Genomic DNA, 17,643 nt, shown 5'->3' with positions numbered 1-17,643 from the left:
AGCATTTATCGTCCATTCCTAACTGCCCTTGATTTTAGAGGACATTTGAGAGTCAACACACTGCTGTGGATTTGGAGTCACACATAGGCCAGATCAGGTAAGGATGGCTGATTTCCTTTCCTAGAGGACATTGGGTTTTTCTGGCAATAGTTTCACGGTCATCATTAGACTTTTAACAGTACATTTTTGTTGAATTCAAATTTCACCATCTGTCGTGGTGGGATCTGAACCCAGATTCTCAGACATTACCCTGTGTTTCTGGATTACTAGTCCATGACAATACCACTACACCACTGCCTCCCCATAATCTGCCTTGGTGTTGTTGAGGGTAAGTGTTAACCAGGACACAACAATAAATTTGTTTGCATTCAATATTCAATTTTCTTGCAGAAGCTCCTTGTTCCTGTGCAAATCAGTGCTAACTATAATCCTCAATTTTGCTTTTAGGATAACTCGGGGTCAATCTATTTGCACAGAACTTTCTCATAAATGATGCTTATGGAATCATAGAATCCTAGAGTGCAAAAGGAGGCCCAGCGAGTCTGCACCAACCACAGTCCTACCCAGGCCCTACTCTCATAACCTTATGCATTAATTCTAGCTAGTGCCCTGGCACTAAGGGGCAATTTAGCATGGCCAGACCACCTAACTCGCACATCTTTGGACTGTGGGAGGAAACAGGAGCACCTGGAGGAAACCCACGCAGACACAGGGAGAATGTGCAAACAGACAGTGACCCAAGCTGGGAATCAAACCCATGCTTCACCTTTGTACTGCAGTCTGTAAAAATATATTGTGGGCAGAATTCTTTAATCATCCCATTGCTCACTTGTCGAGGTTGATTGAAGTGATGGGTTATTCAAAGAATCAGTCAGATTCCAATGCTGCGGGGTAGGGGGTGTTGGAGAGGTGCGGGCGGGGTGGGGGGGGGTGGGCGGAGAGGTAGGGGGGGGAAGTGGTGGTGGTAAAGGTTGGGAAACAATGTTCTTCAATTCCTGTTTTGGTTCTCCAGTCAAGAATCATCGCTGGGGAGGAAAAACGGCAACTCCCTCTTCCATCACTCCCCTTGCTGTATGAAGAGAATCGATGGCAGTGTGAAGGGTGGAGGAGTTAGTTCAGGTAGTTAAAGGAGAATGTGCTCAGTGACCGTGTCGGAACCATTTCCACAGCCTTTGCACTTTGCCTTTAGGGAGTGCGGATATAGTTTTAAGTGGTATTAACTGGCTAATTAGAAAACTTTAAAGATTGAGCTTCAGAAGGGCTGAAGGCTGGGAGTTTTTAGAGCCAGCTATTTAGCATTTTGGGAAGAGGGTGGTGTCCATGGGGATTGGAAAGATCGATTGGCTCTTGAAGCTGTTTGAAAGTCATTGTTTTTGCTGCCTAGAGGGAGACAAGGAATGAAGATGAATCCTGCTATTTATCCAGCATTGTTTCTTTTTAGCTATGCATTGTATTGCCTCTCATCGCCTCTGAATAAACTCCTTCAACATTTCTTTTACATCTTAGGTCCATTTTATTTTGTAAATTGTTGAAACCTCCCTCCTCCCCTGCACACGTCTGTTTTCTTTTTACATCCTGAAATACATCAACAGCACTCTCTGCTGCTGCCAAGGATTTTCATTAAGAAACTGAGATGATGAGATTCCAGTGTTTCAATGCAATGGAATGGAATTCACTTTCTTAAAGGAAAACAAGTTACTGAGGTATCCTTGGTGACCGTAAATGCCTGCATGGGGAAGAAGTGGTAGTGGAGCAGAGGCAAAGATATGATAGCACAGTGGTCGTCGCTGCTGCCTCACAGCTCTGGGGACCTGGAGTTTGCACGTTCTCCCCGTGTCTGTGTGGGTTTCCTCCAGGTGCTCTGGTTTCCTCCCACAGTCCAAAGATATGCAGGTTAGGTTGATTGGCCATGCTAAATTGCCCCTTGGTGTCCCAGGATGCATCGGTTAGAGGGATTAGCCGGGTACATATGTGGGGTTACGGGAACAGGGCCTGGGTGGGATTGTTGTCGGTGCAGGCTTGATGGGCCGAATGGCCTCCTTCTGCACTGTAAGGATTCCATGACTCTATGACTCCATGGAGACAAGTTGAAAAAGTAATCTGTATAAGAGCCCATTGCTTATGCAAATTTTGCCACAGCATTTAAATGAATGAGATGACAGATAATGCTGGCTCCAAACTTTCATTTTCATAATTCACGGTCACACATAGTTTGTGCCCAGCAGCACAATGCTTGTGAACAATGGATCCAGCACTGTGATCTATGGAAAGTCTGCTTGGAATATTGCCAAATCTATCAATTCCTTTCAGTTATCACCAAGTGAAATATTTCTAACTCCGAGTTTACATTAATTAAGATTGTGCCTCTCACAGTTGCTTTGATCTAAGACAACAGTATTTTTGGCACATTCCCCCCTCTGTAACTATGATTTCTATGGCTACGTTATTCAATTGTTTCAAAGCATACTTTACACCAAGCATTGACTTCCTTGCCATTTTTGACATCCCTCACCAGTACCGTAATTTTAAAACTACTTATTATGTTTCTCGGCCTTTTGGCTAAGATCAAGTGTAGTATCTGTCTTATCAGTTTAATCCTTTTGGCTAAGATCAAGTGTAGAATTGACATGCTGTACGTGGTTGAAGTCATTAGATTACATGTTAGCTTCATTTGAACCAATTTTTAAAAGCAGCATCTCGACCTTTTGGCTAACATGCAAATGAGATCAAACCTTGGAGGAGGTGCCTACTCCAATCAGCTTGGATCATGTAGATCAAGCCCAAGACAGGAGGTGAGAGCCCTGTCTTGTCAGCTTGGATCAGGAATGTCCCAACTTGTTGAGAATCTGAATTGGACTTGATTTGATTGAATTAGATTTTTAATTTTTTTTTAATTTTAAGAGTACTTCTAACAATCCAAACATGTGCGGGTTAGGTCGATTGGCCCTGCTAAAGTTGCCCCTCAGTGTCCTGAGATGCGTAGGTTAGAGGGATTAGTGGGGAAATGTGTAGGGATATGGAGTAGGGCCTGGGAGGGATTGTGGCCAGTTCAGACTCGATGGGCCCAATGGCCTCTTTCTGCACTGTAGGGTTTCTATGATTCTATGATTACTTATTCTGTGAAACAATAAGAAAGTATCTTGGCTACACATGGGCATTTTGATAGTGTGACTGCGCAAACTTGCTGAATATTTTTAAAGTTTATTAATTAGCATCACAAGTAGGCTGATATTAACAGTGCAACAAAGTTACTGTGAAAATCCCCTAGATGTCACACTCCGGTGCCTGTTCGGGTACACTGAGGGAGAATTTAGCAAGGCCAATGCACCTAACCAGCACATCTTTCGGACTGTGGGAGAAACCGGAACATGTGGAGGAAACCCACACAGACACAAGGAAAACTTGCAGGCTTGGCACAGACCATGACCCAAGCTGGGAACTGAACCTGTGTCCCTGGTATTGTGAGGCAGCAATACTGTGCCACCATGCCGCCCATATTGATGTGGGCAGTCAGATTTCCCTTCTTTGGGATCTCTTTACATGGTTTTAGGGTCATGGGATCCCGTTGACCTTGGATGGGAGGCAGCGTTGCTTAAGAAGCGATTGTGGGGCATTTCTGCTTTGGGATTGCAATGACACTCACTGAGACTACAGGCAGTGTGTCTCAGGATAGCTTCACCTCACTGTTTAAAGTCAGGCCAAAGGATCTCACTGGTTTCAGCTAGTCTGTGGGATGCTGCTGGGAATATGGAATATCACTGCTAAGGGACAGAGTTGTGGGATCTTTCCATTCTAGAATTGGGACCTTAGAGTTCTAAGGCAGAAGAGTGGAACCTTGCTGTTCTGGAATAGCTCTGGATGATCTTGTTGTTTTGGGATGGGACTGTGTGATCTCGCCACGATTTGTATTGGAACTGGAAACTGGGATGGAACTTTGGAATTTCACTGCCCTGAGATGTGAATGTGTTATTTCGTTGTGAGATCTGTGTTCTGGAAGAGGCAGTTCTTTCTATTCCTGGATGAACCTGAGAAAGCTGCAGTACTGAGGGATTTGGTGATCCTGGAACAGTTTAGGCTATACCCGCAGGAGCTCAGAAGAATGAGAGGAGATCTAATAGAGAAATATTAGGTGCGAAAGGGGATTGACAGGGAAGACATAGAGCAGGCGTTTACACTTGTTGAATATTCCAGAATGAGAGGCCATAGTTTAAGGAGAAGGAGTGGCAGATTTAAAACAGAAATAAGGAAGAATTACTTCGCGCAAAGGATTGTAAATCTGGAATTCTCAGAGTGCAGTGGGTGTCAGAACACGAAAGAAGTTTAAGGAGGAAATGGGTAGGTTTTTACTTAGTAGAGGGCTGAAGGCTGCAGTGAACAGGCAGGAAAGTGGAGGTGAGGCCGCAATAAGATCAGCCATGATTGTTTTGAGCAGGCTCGAGGAGCTGAATTGCTGACTCCTGCTCTCAGCTTTTACATTCTTAGAAATCACAAGAAAACTAACATGTAAGTTCAAGTAGGAGGTTTGAGCAGTAGGTTTGCAGATGACACGAAAATTGATGGTGTGGTAAAGAGCGAGGAGGATTAGATTACAGGATGATGGAGATGGGTTGGACAGATGGATAAAACAGTGGCAAATGGAATCTAACCCTGAAAAGAGTGAGGTGATACATTTTGGCAACACTAACAAGGCAATGGGATACATAATGAATGGTAGGATGCTGGGGAGTACAGAGGACCAAAGTGACCTTGGAGGGCATGTCCATAGATTCCTGAAGGCAGGTGGACAGGTAGGTAAAGTTGTTAAGAAGGCACATGGGATCCTTGCCTTTATTGGCTGAGGCATTGAATATAAGAGCAGGGAGTCTATGATGGAGTTGTGTGAAACACTCATTAGACCACAGCTGGAGCACTGTGTGCAGGTTGCCACAATTTAGGAACAACATGATTGCACAAAGAAGGACACTGAGGCAACAGATAGCTCCATGGTGAGGAGATGGGGGGGACGGAGCATGGGGGCAAGAAGGGGGGATGCAGTGGTGATTAGTTATTTTCAACAATTGGGTCTCTGTGGTGCTGGTTCCTGTCTCTAAGAAACAGGATTGCACGATGCATGCTAGCACTGCTGCCTCACAGCATCAGGGAGCCAGGTTCGACTCCCGGTTTGGGTCACTGTTTGTATGGAGTTTGCAGAGAGTCCCCATGTCTGCGTGAGTTTCCTCCAGGTACTCTGATTTCCTCCCAGAGTCCAAAGATGTAAGGGTTAGTTGGGTTGGCCATACTAAATTGCCCTTTATTGTCAGAGGGATGAGCTGGGAAGTGCATGGGGTGATAGGTACAGGGGCTGGGTGTGATTGTGGTTGGTGCAGACTCGATGGGCCAAATGGCCTCCTTCTGCGCTGGATGATTCTATGAAGCTATCCATGATTCTAAGAGTTCCTGCCTTGCCACACTGACAATACAAACCAGGCTCACTCTGTTTTGGTGTTTGAATAACAAGATCTGGACAGAAAACTGATCAATGGAGCTAGAGAGTTCAATGCCAGTTTTCTCACCAGAGCTATCATTCTGCCAGATTCTGCCCTAAGGCTCGATAAGCAGGTAATTGAGAAGGCAAATGGAATATTGGCCTTTATTTCCAAAGGAATGGAGTATAAAAAAGGGAAGTCTTGCTAAAACTATACAGGGCATCGGCTAGACCACATCTGGAATACTGCAAACTGTTTTGGCCCCCTCATTTAAGGAAAGGTACGCTGGCATTAGAGACAGCCCAGAGAAGCTTCACTAGGTTGATCCCAAATGGAATGATTTTTTTTTGAAGAGAGTTCAGTAGGTTGGGCCTGTGCTCATTGGAGTTTAGAAGAATGAGGGGTGACCTTATTGAAATATATAGGATTCTCAGGGGATTTGACAGGGTAAATGATGAGAAGTTGTTTCACTTTGTGGGAGAGTCTAGAACTAGAGGGCATAATCTCAGAGTAAGGGGATAGGCCATTTAAGGTGGAGATGGGGAGGAATTTCTTCTCTCAGATTATAGGGAATCGGTGGAATTCTTTACTGAACAGAGATGTAAAGGCTGGGTCATTAAGTATGGTGCAGCATGGTGGCACAGTGGTTAGCACTGCTGCCTCACAGTGCTAAGGACTCGGGTTCAATTCCCCGCTTGGGTCACTGCCTGTGTGGAGTCTGCATGTTCTCCCTGTGTCTGCGTGGGTTTCCTCTGAGTGCTCTGGTTTCCTCCCACAGTCCGAAAGATGTCCTATTCCTTATGTTCTTATGTGTTGGTTAGGTGCATTGGGCATGCAAAATTCTCACTCAGTGCACATGAACAGGCACTGGAGTGTTGCAACTGGGGGATTTTCACAGTAACTTCATTGCATTGTTAATGTAAGCCTACTTGTGACACAAATAAATAAACTTATACTGAAGAGTGAGATAGCTTTTTAATCAGTAAGGGGATCAAGGATTATGGGGACAAAGTAGGGAATTGGGGTTGAGGATTTTCACATCAGATCAGTCATGATCTCATGGAATGGGGAAGCAAACTGAATGGCCCTGATGTTACCGTCACCCCACCCTGAAAACAGGGTAGACGGGACTCGCAGGACAGCATTTTCCATTGGCCTTAGCCATGATCTTATGACCCTCGGGCAAGTGTGCCAGTAAAATTTCGGCAGTCACAGTTGCTGGATCAAAATCCTGGAATTCCCACCCTAATAGCATTGTGCATCAACACACAGAACGGGCTGCAGTGATTCAAGAAGGCAGCTCGCCACCACCTTCTGAAGGGCAACTGGGGATGGGCAATAAATGCTGGCCAGCCAGCGAAGCCCGTGTCTCACGAATGAATAAAGAAAAATGGATCGAATGGCCTACTTCTACTCCCACGTCTTATAGTCTTACAGAAACCTCACTACTTTGGGATATAAATATGGATACTTTTTGCTCTGGAGCAGAAACATTTCTGCGATATGTATAAATTTAATTCCCTAACTCAGTATCTGGTACCTATTTTAAAAGCTCCAGATGTGGCAAGTGAATTATGCTGTAGTAATGCGATATTTATCTGTGACGGCTAAACACAGAGAGAAACAGCTTCTAATCAATTGCGAAGGATATGCTCGCTTTATCGTATTTGATGGTTAATGGGTGAATGATTGGATCATTCAAACCAGAAAGTTCTGTAACATTTACACTTTGCGGTGCCAAATCACTTTTCAAACTGTATAGTTGGCAAATTCTCAGATTGTAATTTGTAATTTGATACATTTTATTTTGAACATGTGTCATTGAAAATTCTGCCTTTATGCTTTGCTCAGGAATTTCTTCAGAACTGATCCTGATCTGCCCCAGTAGATTCCCGAAAAACCATAGAATAATGGGACCAGGTTCAGGGAAATTTGGAAATAATAGGCAGCCGTTTTAACTTAACTTGCCCATCGGCAAGACAGAATTTATTCCTTGTTGAAATCAACAAACAGAAATGAAATGAACCACAGTGAAGAGGGGCGGCATGGTTAGCACTGCTGTCTCACAGCGCCAGGGACCCAGGTTCGATTCCAGTGTTGGGTGACTCTGTTTGTGGAATTTGCACATTCTCCTTGTGCCGGTGTGGGTTTCCTCCAAGATGCTCGGGTTTCCTCCCACAGTCCAAAGATGTGCAGCTTAGGTGTATTGGCCATGCTATATTGTCTTTTAATGTACTAAGATGTATCGGTTAGGAGAATTAGCGAGTTAAATATGCGGTGTTACTAGGATAGGGTAGTATGGTGCGCTTGGGTAAGATGTTCTGTTGGAGAGTCAGTGAAGACTCAACGGGCTGAATGGCCTCCTTCTGCATTGCAGGGATTCAATGATAAATACTGATGCCAGGGTACAACTGAGAGTTGTTGTTTGTCCATCATCGTCGATGAGGACCTCGACACCATTAGTCATTTTGAGGCTGGATGCGATGTGTCTGAAGATGATTGATCAGGTCAATTTGGGCATGGAATGTTTTGGCACGTATTGGACAGGCTTGTGTAGACACTGTAGTTGTTGCGCTGGTGGCTCTGGACTTGCACAGCTCACGCTTAAGTTCTGCTTCAGCAATGCGCCTTGCTTCATAAGCTTGACAGCCCTTGTGGATGAGGCAGTGCCAGGTAGGGCAGTTTTGTGCCAGCGTTTCCCAGGTGGTCATGTCTATGTCAAGCGACTTCAGGGAGGCCTTGAGTGTGTCTTTGTAATGTTTCTTCTGCCCTCCATGCGACCATCTTCCAGCAGAGAGTTACCCAAAAAGGAGCTACTTGAGTATGCGCTCGTCTGGCATACGGATGACATGACCTGCCTACCGGGTCTGCGCTCTCATCAGCGGCGTGTGGACTGATGGTAGACTTGCTCTAGAGAGAATTCAGTATCTGGTACTTTGTTTTGCCATCTGATGCGTAATATTCTGCAAAGACAAGTCATGTGGAAATGATTGAGCTGTCTTGCATGCCTTCAATACACAGTCCACTTTTCACAGGCATACAGGAGAGTAGTGAGTACCATGGCACTGTAGACCTTCAGTTTTGTTGCTGGGCTGATTCCTCAATGTTCCCATACAGTGGAGCGCAGTCTACCGAAAGCAGAACTTGCCTTTGCTATTCTGCAGTTAACTTCTGTATCAATAGTCACTGCTTGGGAGAGGGTGCTCACAAGATAAGTGAACTGGCCCACTGCCTGTACTTTCTGCCTTTTGATTGTGATTATGCGGTCTGTGTACAGTGCACAAGGAGCAGGCTGGTGCATGACTTTGGTTTTTTTAATGTTGATGGTGAGTCTAAAGTTGTCACAAGCTGTGGAAAATTTGTCCATACTGAATTGCATCTCTGGCTCTGAGCCAGTGTACAGGGCACAATCATCAGCAAAGAGGAAGTCTCTCAGAACAGTCTCTTCACTTTGGTAATAGCTCCTCAAGTTGGAGAGCCTCCCATCCAACTAAGAGTAGTGTTGGGAAGGTTACGGAGGGTAATGGTAAATGGTGTGTAATGAAAACTAATGTAGGAAGGGATGCAATATAGCCACATTGCAATTGATGATAATGTTAGGTGGGGTACAAGGGTGGCTAATTTTGGATGGGGTGTAATAGAGAGTAGTTTTGGGCAGGTTGTAAGTGCAGAGTTCAATACTTGAGTTTCCCCATTTGGGATGAGATTTTACAACCTCGGTCATCCTGAAACCATAAAATCCCACTCGAGGTTAATGGACATTTCCATGATCCGCCCCTCGCCTGCTTTGATTCCTGTGGTGGCCGGGGTGGTAAAATTCCAGCCTTGGTATCCGAAGTTAAAGTGACCCCCTCTCTCATGATGCCCTTGCTGAAGATTATTTAATTGAGTGTTCAGTTAATGTGGGTTAAAAAAAATAAATTTCTACAGTCTGGCCATACAGCAGACTGTAAATCACTCCCAGATTTATTGAACTATTGGACTATAAAGAAAAGTCTGCACCATTTTTTTAGCTTTGATTGTCTGTAAGGCAACCACAGTAGCAGTCTTGGTTATGCAAACCAAACAGTATATAGCCTCAGAAAGTTGGGCAAATAATTTTTCCCATACTATGAAGTTTAACCACATCAAATAACAAAATAGCCTTCATTTCGGTCTAGTCTGATTTAAATCATTCTATTGCAGCCAGACCAATATTTTCCTAACTGCTTTCGAATTAAAAACATTCATATTAAACAAAAAAAAGTTCACATCCCTTGATCTCTTTATGTTTCTTTCACTTTCTATATTCTCTCGCCATTTGGCTGGTCCCTCTTGCTCTCTCTCTCTCAGGCTCTCTTTCTCATAGAATTCCTGCAGTGCAGAAGGAGGCCATTTGGCCCATTGAGCCTGCACCGACAACAATCCCACCCAGTCCCTATCCACACAACCTCATGTATTTACCCTGACAATCCCACTGCTACTAAGGGGCAATTTGGCATGGCCCACTAATCTAACCCATATATCTTTGGAGTATGGGAGGAAACCAGAGCACCTGGGACAAACCCCATGGGGAGACATGGGTGGCACAGTGGATAGCACTGTTACCTCACAGCGCCGCAGACCTGGGGTCAATTCCCAGCTTGGGTCACTGTCTGTGTGGAGTTTGCACATTCTCCCTGTGTCTGCGTGGGTTTCTTCCGACTGCCCCGGTTTCCTCCCATAATTCAATGATGTGCGGGTTAGGTGCACTGGCTATGCTAAATTCTCTCTTAGTGTATCTGAACAGGTGCCTGAGTGTGGTGACTAGGGGCTTTTCACAAAAACTTAATTACAGTGTGAATGTAAGCCAACTTGTGACTAATAAGCAAACTCCACACAGCCACCCAAGGCTGGAATTGAACCCAAGTCCCTGGAACTGTGAGGTAGCAGTGCTAACCACTGTGCCACCATGCCGCCCCTGTCTATCTCTGTCTACCTTCTCATTCCATTGCTCTCTTTGTCTATTTCGGTTCCTTTCTTTCTCTAAGTTCTTCTCTGTGCCTGCTAATCTCATTCCCTCCCACTCTTCTCTCAGCCCTTTTCACCATTCGAAACTCACTGCTGGTTCTTCCCCCAGTTTTTTTTTAAATGCACCAACGTGTGCTAAACTGTTGCTGTGTAAAGCAATACCTTAAGGACACACATTTATGAGAAAATGATAAACCCTGAGATCGACGCTCACTCCGCAGGAAGGTATGAAAAACTCCGGAATCAGTGGACAAGGAGGACGTTCTACCCATTTTTCAGATCAAGATTTAAAACCGTACATTGCTTCAGGGCAGGTAGTTATGAACTGTGTGGCAGGAAATCTGAGGAAAGGTATTTAAAGTAGTTTACTATGTCTCTGCACCCTAATATTTCCAGGTGCCCATTCAACAGCAAGCAGATTCAGAAAACATTCCAGAATATTTTTCCTTATTCAGTTTATTTTTCTGAATGATTTGAAAGCATGAAAATCAGCCTGCAGTATTTTTCTGCATCCTAAATGAACAGTTTACTTTGTAACTTTTCCAATGTTTGCTGTTACTGAAGCAGTGAATTTCAGTTCAAACACTCAACTGTATCACGGTGTTTTGCCAGCCTTTTGGTGAAGTTAAAATGGTACCTCACCTTAAGCAACCTGAAGTGAAAGAATGACAGACTGGACGACCCAAGAACTTTCCGGAAAAGGTGACCTGATGCCGACTTTGCTAGCTGAAGGCAAGTGAATTTGGCATGACCAAGGAGACTGTCACAGGAATCTTCCGCACTGTCAATTAACCTGTCAGCAATGTTAAACTGCAATAAAGATAAAACAGTGACCTGTAAGTACTAGTTAGGCTGAGAGCTATTATGATAAACACGGAGAGTCATTGGCAATCTGGCCGGGTAACAAAGAAAAAGGTCTCACAACACCAGGTTAAAGTCCAACAGGTTTATTTGGTAGAAAACGCCACTAGCTTTCGGGGCTCTGCCCCTTTGTCAGATGAACTAGTGGCGTTTACTACCAAATAAACCTATTGAACTTTAACCTGGTGTTCTGAGACTTCTTACTGTGTTTACCCCAATCCAATGCCAGCGTCTCCACATCATGGGTAACAAAGAAACATAGGAAATAGGTGCAGGAGCAGGCCATTTGGTCTTTTGAGCCTGTACCACCATTCAGTATGAATGTGGCAGACCATGCACTTTCAATATCCCACTCCCGCTTTCTCCCTATATTCCTTGATCCCTTTAGCCGCAAGGGTCACGTCCCTCTTAAACATATCCAATGACTGGCCCCCAGCAGCCTTCTGTGGTAGAGAATGCCACAGGTTCACAACTCTCTAAGTGAAGAAGTTCTTCCTCATCTCAGTCCTGAATGGCTTACCCCTTATTCCTCGATTGTGGCCCCTAGCTCTGGACTTCACCAACACTGGAAATATTTTTCCCGCATCGAGCCTGTCCAGTCCCATCAGGATTTTGTATGTTTCTATGAAATCCCTTATCATTCTTCTATGATGGGTATAGAGGAATATGGGCCAAATGCGGGCAATTGGGATTAGCTCAGTGGTTTCAAAAAAAAGGGCAGCACGGACAAGTTGGGCCGAAAGGCCTGTTTCCATGCTATAAACCTCTATGACTTCACTGTGACCCAAAATGATCGCGAGCCACTCACTCCTTCCTCTCACCAATCTCAGGCAGAGAGGCAGTGGAACCCCCTTCCCTCCACTGTTCTCAAGCAGAGTGGCAGTGGACCCACCTCCCTCCCACCCGACCTTCACCGATCTCAAGCAGAGAGCAGTCGTATGCTAAGCATCTACCTTCTCAGTAACTGGAGCGCCCAAATTGGACTTCTATGGAGCGTGTCTGCTTCGTGCCAATTCTGGTTGGGCGAACGTGGTTGTAAAGAGGGAAATGCTGGAAAGTTGGATGTGCAGACCATTAAGTCAATTTGAATGCATGCAAATACATTTAAATGGCTGTCTTACACCCATTTCAGGTGCAGTCCCAATTGTGGCCATTTTTGGGCCTTGGTAAAGGTGGAACTGGTACAGAGGTGGGCATGCACTACTCACCTCATGCCTGACTTTACCAAGTTTTCGTGCCCAAAAACGGGTGCAACGTGCTGGTAAAATCAGGCCCAAAATAACTATACAGAAATTGCGTAATCCTGAAGAAACAAACCCCAAGACTGATATTAAATAGAGCTCATTTCTCAGTAGCAGTTTTCTCTACAGGGGAAGTTTCCCACCTGAAGCCAAAAGGTTGATCTGGACATAGGAACATGGAAGATAGGAGCAGGAGGAGACCATTTGGCTCTTCGAGCCTGCTCCGCCATTCATCGCGATCACAGCTGATCATCCAACTCAATAGCTAAATCCTGCCTTTCTCCCCACAACCTTTGATCTCGTTCATCCCAAGTGTTATATCCAGCCACCTCTTGAATACATTCAAGGTTTTGCATTAACTACTTCCTGTGGTAATGAATTCCACAGGCTCACCATTCTTTGGGTGGGTGAAGAAATGTCTCCTCACCTCCGTCCTAAATGGTGTACCCTGAATCCTCAGACTGTGACCTCTAGTTCTGGACTCCCCCACCATTGGAAACATCCACCCTGCATCTACCCTATCTAGTCCTGTTAGAATTTTATAAATCCCTATGAGATTCCCCCTTATTCGTCTGAACTCGAGCGAAAACAATTCTAACCCAGTCACTCTTTCCTCATAATCAGTCCCGCCATCCCCGGAATCAGACATTTCACCTGAAGGTTAGTATTCATTCCCTACAGTGCAGATAGAGGTCATCATGTCTGCAAAAACTCTCCAAAAGAGCATCTTACCCCTCCCACCCCACCTGCCCTATTCCTGTAACCCCATACATTTATCACAGCTAATCCACCTAACCTTTAGTTTAAGTTTATTTTTTAGTGTTACAAGTAGGCTTACATTAACACTGCAATGAAGTTACTATGAAAATCCCCTAGTCATCACATTCCAGTGCCTGTTTGGATACACTGAGGAAGAATTTAGCATGGCTAATGCACCTAACCAGCACATCTTTCAGATTGTGGGAGGAAACCCACACAGACATGGGGAGAACATGCAGATTCTGCACAGGCACTGACCCAAATCAGGAATAGAACCTGGGTCTCTGGCACTGTGATACAGCAATGCTAACACTGTGCCACCTTGCCACTCTATACAGCTTTGGACACTACACTTCTTTGGACACGAAGGGGCAATTCACTTAACCTGCATAGAACCATAGAACCCTACAGTGCAGAAAGAGGCCCTTTGGCCCATCGGGTCTGCACTGAACACAATCCCACCCAGGCCCTACCCCTTTATATTATACCCACTAATCCCTCTAACCTCCACTACCCTGGACACTAAGGGGCAATTTCTTAGCATGGCCAATCAACCTAAACTGCACATCTTTGGACTGTGGGAGGAAACCGGAGCACCTGGAGGAAACCCATGCAAACACGAGGAGAATGTGCAAACTCCACACAGACAGTGACCCAAGCCGGGAATTGAATCCAGGACCCATGAAGCAGCAGTGCTAACCACTGTGCTACCATACTGCCCTGTACTCAATTGATACAATTGAAGTACATACAGATGGAGGACATTGATTGAGTGATTACTTGTGCACATATAAAGAGGCACATTCCACCCCCCACACAAAAAAATATTTTAGTAAGTTTCATTTAAAGTTTTGCTTTTGTTATATTTTTCCTTTAAAGGTGGTTAATTAATTCATTCATTTATTTGTTTAATTGATGTGATCAAAAGAGTATAAGAGACACTTACTGTGTGGAGTCCAGAGATATAATCATATACCTGTCATGTGTATAAATCTACTTCAAGTCAGATTTTCACTCTAACTGTGGAAATATAGTTCCTAGGCATAACATGATGATTTATATCTCATAGCTGGTAAAGTGTTGAACATTAAAAAAGATTTCAGAGTTTGACAATGTGTCAAAATCCTGGAATTCCCTCCCTAACAGCATTGTAGGTGTTGCTGCAGTAAAGGCTGCTCACCTTCACCTTGTCAAGGGAAATTAAGGGTGACACGGTGGCACAGTGCTTAGCACTGCTGTCTCACAGCGTCAGGGACCCGGGTTCGATTCTGGCCTCGGGTCATTGTCTGTGTGAATTTTGCACATTCTACCTCTATCTGCGTGGGTTTCCTTCGGGTGCTTTGGTTTCCTTCTACTGTCCAAGGATGTGCGGGTTAGGTTGATTGGCCATGCTAAATTACCCCTAGTGTCAGGGAGATTAGCAGGGTAAATATGAGTGACCTGATGCACCGATTGGCCTCCTTCAGCATTGTAGGGATTCTGTGCTGCTATAAAATGGGCCATAATTGTTGCCTGGTCAGTCACATTTGCATCCCATGGAAGAGTAAATAAGAAAAATACAATTTAAGTGATCAACAAAGAGTTTAAACAATATTGTTTAGGATGAATTATTTTCTACTTTCTGCAGTCTGGAGCCATATCGCCACTTCTTCAAAATCGCCGCAGGGGTCAAAATCCTGGAACTCCAATCCTAACAGCACTGTGGAAGTACCTACACCACATGGACTGTGGTGATTCAAACAGGCAATAAATGCTGGCCTAGCTAGTGATGCTTGCACAACTGTCAACGAATAAATGAAAAACGAATGACAGATTTTTGTATAAGAGCCAGCAAGGGAGGGTTATGACACCAAGTTATCTTTTGGACGCAGAGCTTTGAGTCAGAATTTTACCACCATGCCCACACCAGAACGGAATTCTCTGTTGGCCTCAGATGGGATTTTACAAGCCTTGCCCAAGGGTGGTTGTAAAATACCAGGCTTGGTCTCAGAACAATCTTCAGAGGAAATTACAAATTGGAGAAGACTGAGGAAATTTGAGACTTTATGCCCATCAGTTAGAGAATAAAAGTCTTGAAATATTCACCAATGTACAACATGTTAACAGGCTTACATGCTGCCTGTGTCATGCCTTTTATATTAATATTTAGCCCCACATCAACATTTTGCATTGTACATTGTTGATCAGTTAAAAATGAAACAATAATTCGCAGAACTAGAGAACACACAAATCAAAAACAGTGTCTGAAGCTTAAAAAAAATCGTTCCTGAGAAGCTACTAAAGACTTATGGAAACAATAAATCATGAATGATGTTTCAGGAGAATCCAACGATGAATAAAACTGGGACTTATAAAAATATTTTTTAAGCTCTGAGCAAAATTTCTAATGTCCAAGCTAAATAAGGTTTTAAATAAAATTTGAGAATTGGAAAAGTACATTTAGCACAATAATGTGATTAAGTTTTCCCACTGAGTTGTCTTCCATGTCTTTTAATGGCTTCCTTAAAGATTTTACTTCAGAATCTCAGGCTGTATTAAAGGATTAGGCTTTGACTTAATCTCCTCTCCGGTCCCCAGAAGAGTTGGAGAGATTCCAGCCACATCTGCGCATTTCTAGAATAGGCAGTTTGCAGCATTACTTACCCAACAAGTAATCTGTATATTCGAAGCATGTTGTCGAATTTCCCAGCATGGTTTCGTGGGTTTCTCCCAGTTTATGTAAAAGGATATCTGAATTCAACCTGTGGTAAATTGTGAACTCCCTTGTTTTTGGTTCCTGACATGTTTGGAAACGAAATGGAGATTGAATACTCAATGCTGCATTTTAGGCAAAATCTTACATTTAAAATGTTAACAGTTCTCTTTTTTTTACTATACATTGACAAGCAGGCAGGCAAAGCCAATGATTCGCGCTGTCTATGGTTTCTTTTTGCCATTTGGGAAACAAAACAAGGATTGTGAGGAATTTCAGCAAGATTTTCCAACCTCCCACCCATCTGTTTCCCTCTGGCGGGAGGTGGGCATGTTGTTTGCTAGTTTGGCGGGGTTCTCTGATCCCACCACTGTCATAGAATCGTAGAATCTACAGTGCAGAAGGAGGCCATCCAGCCCATCGAGTCTGCGTTGACCACAATCCCACACTGGTTCTATCCCCATAACCCTGTGCATTTACCCTAGCTGGTCTCCCTGACACTAAGGGGCAATTTAACATGGCCAGTCCACCTAACCTGCATATCTTTTCGGAACGCAGTGCTCCCTCAAAGCAAATGGGGCTCATTTTAGTCCAGTTTGATTCCCCATCATGATTCAGTAGGTGACTAAATTTATTGCCATGTTGATTAGGGAGGAAGAGCGCTCTCCAGAGGAGAGGTATTTAGGCTTGTTCGTCAATTGCCCTGCATGCAGCTGCTCATTCACTCACGGTTCACGTTCACCCTGGAGCTGGTTTGGGTACACTGAGGGAAAATTAAGCATGGCCAATGCACCTAAACATCATGTCTTTTGGACTGTGGGAGGTAACCGGAGTATCCGGAGGAAAGCCACGCAGATATGGGTAGAATGTGCAGAGTGACCCAAGCCAGGATTCGGACTCAGGCCCCTGGAGCTGTAAGGCAGCAGTGCTAAGCACTGTGCCGCCATGCGTTGCAAGCCTCATACCCATAATTCGCAGCTCTCACAGATTGTCAGCTCTGCCACTAAGATAATCACATCCACATCCAATGCCTTCCTGGTCCTGCTATGAGGTTGGAGCTGCAGCAGATGGAAAATTGCAGTCATGACTTCTTTTGTGAAGCAAAAGCGTCTCACTCACGCTGAAGCTGAGGGAAGAATCGCTGCCTAAGGACTCTTGGTGGACATGGTCTCCAGCTGAGATCCTCTCGCCCACCATTAGCAGCTTTTCCTGCTCTGTATGTCGCCTCTTCACTCTCTCCGTCATGCCCAATTCCCCAAGGAAGCTCTGCCAGGCCACCCAAATCTGCAGGCATTTCATTTCAGGGCAGGCTTTTAAAGGAACAGAGAAAGTATTTCATCGCCAGCCAATTCAAACATTAGCCTAGTGCAGGAAAGCTCCAAAAACAAGTACAATTGCTCTACCAGCCAGAAGAAATAATCCAGCAACCAACCTCTAAGTGTTTCATGATCCCTTGAAGTAGTGCTGGTGGGGAGTCCTTTATTCTCTTTAACCAGTGTTCATCTGCGCAGGGCATGTGCAGTTTGAAAATGGCAGAACTGGGCATCGCTGACTGACATCATACTTGGCATGTTTTGCATGCTGTCAATGATCGTTAGGTGCCCGCACACAAACTGCTTTACTCAGATGGCATCCT

The 17,643-nt window shown here is 44.5% G+C and overlaps 1 pseudogene; it reads left to right on the top strand.

Annotated features, from left to right (window-relative positions):
• Positions 1-2,539: 2,539 nt before the first annotated feature.
• LOC145354099 (U2 spliceosomal RNA) lies at positions 2,540-2,707 on the top strand (annotated as a pseudogene).
• The last annotated feature ends 14,936 nt before the right edge of the window (positions 2,708-17,643 follow it).

This window comes from Carcharhinus amblyrhynchos, chromosome 16 (genome assembly GCF_965287045.1).
Source record: "Carcharhinus amblyrhynchos chromosome 16, sCarAmb.v2.hapA, whole genome shotgun sequence".
Lineage (NCBI taxonomy): Eukaryota > Metazoa > Chordata > Chondrichthyes > Carcharhiniformes > Carcharhinidae > Carcharhinus > Carcharhinus amblyrhynchos.
Note: the sequence above shows the minus strand (reverse complement) of the source record. Positions and strands in the feature narration are given on the sequence as shown.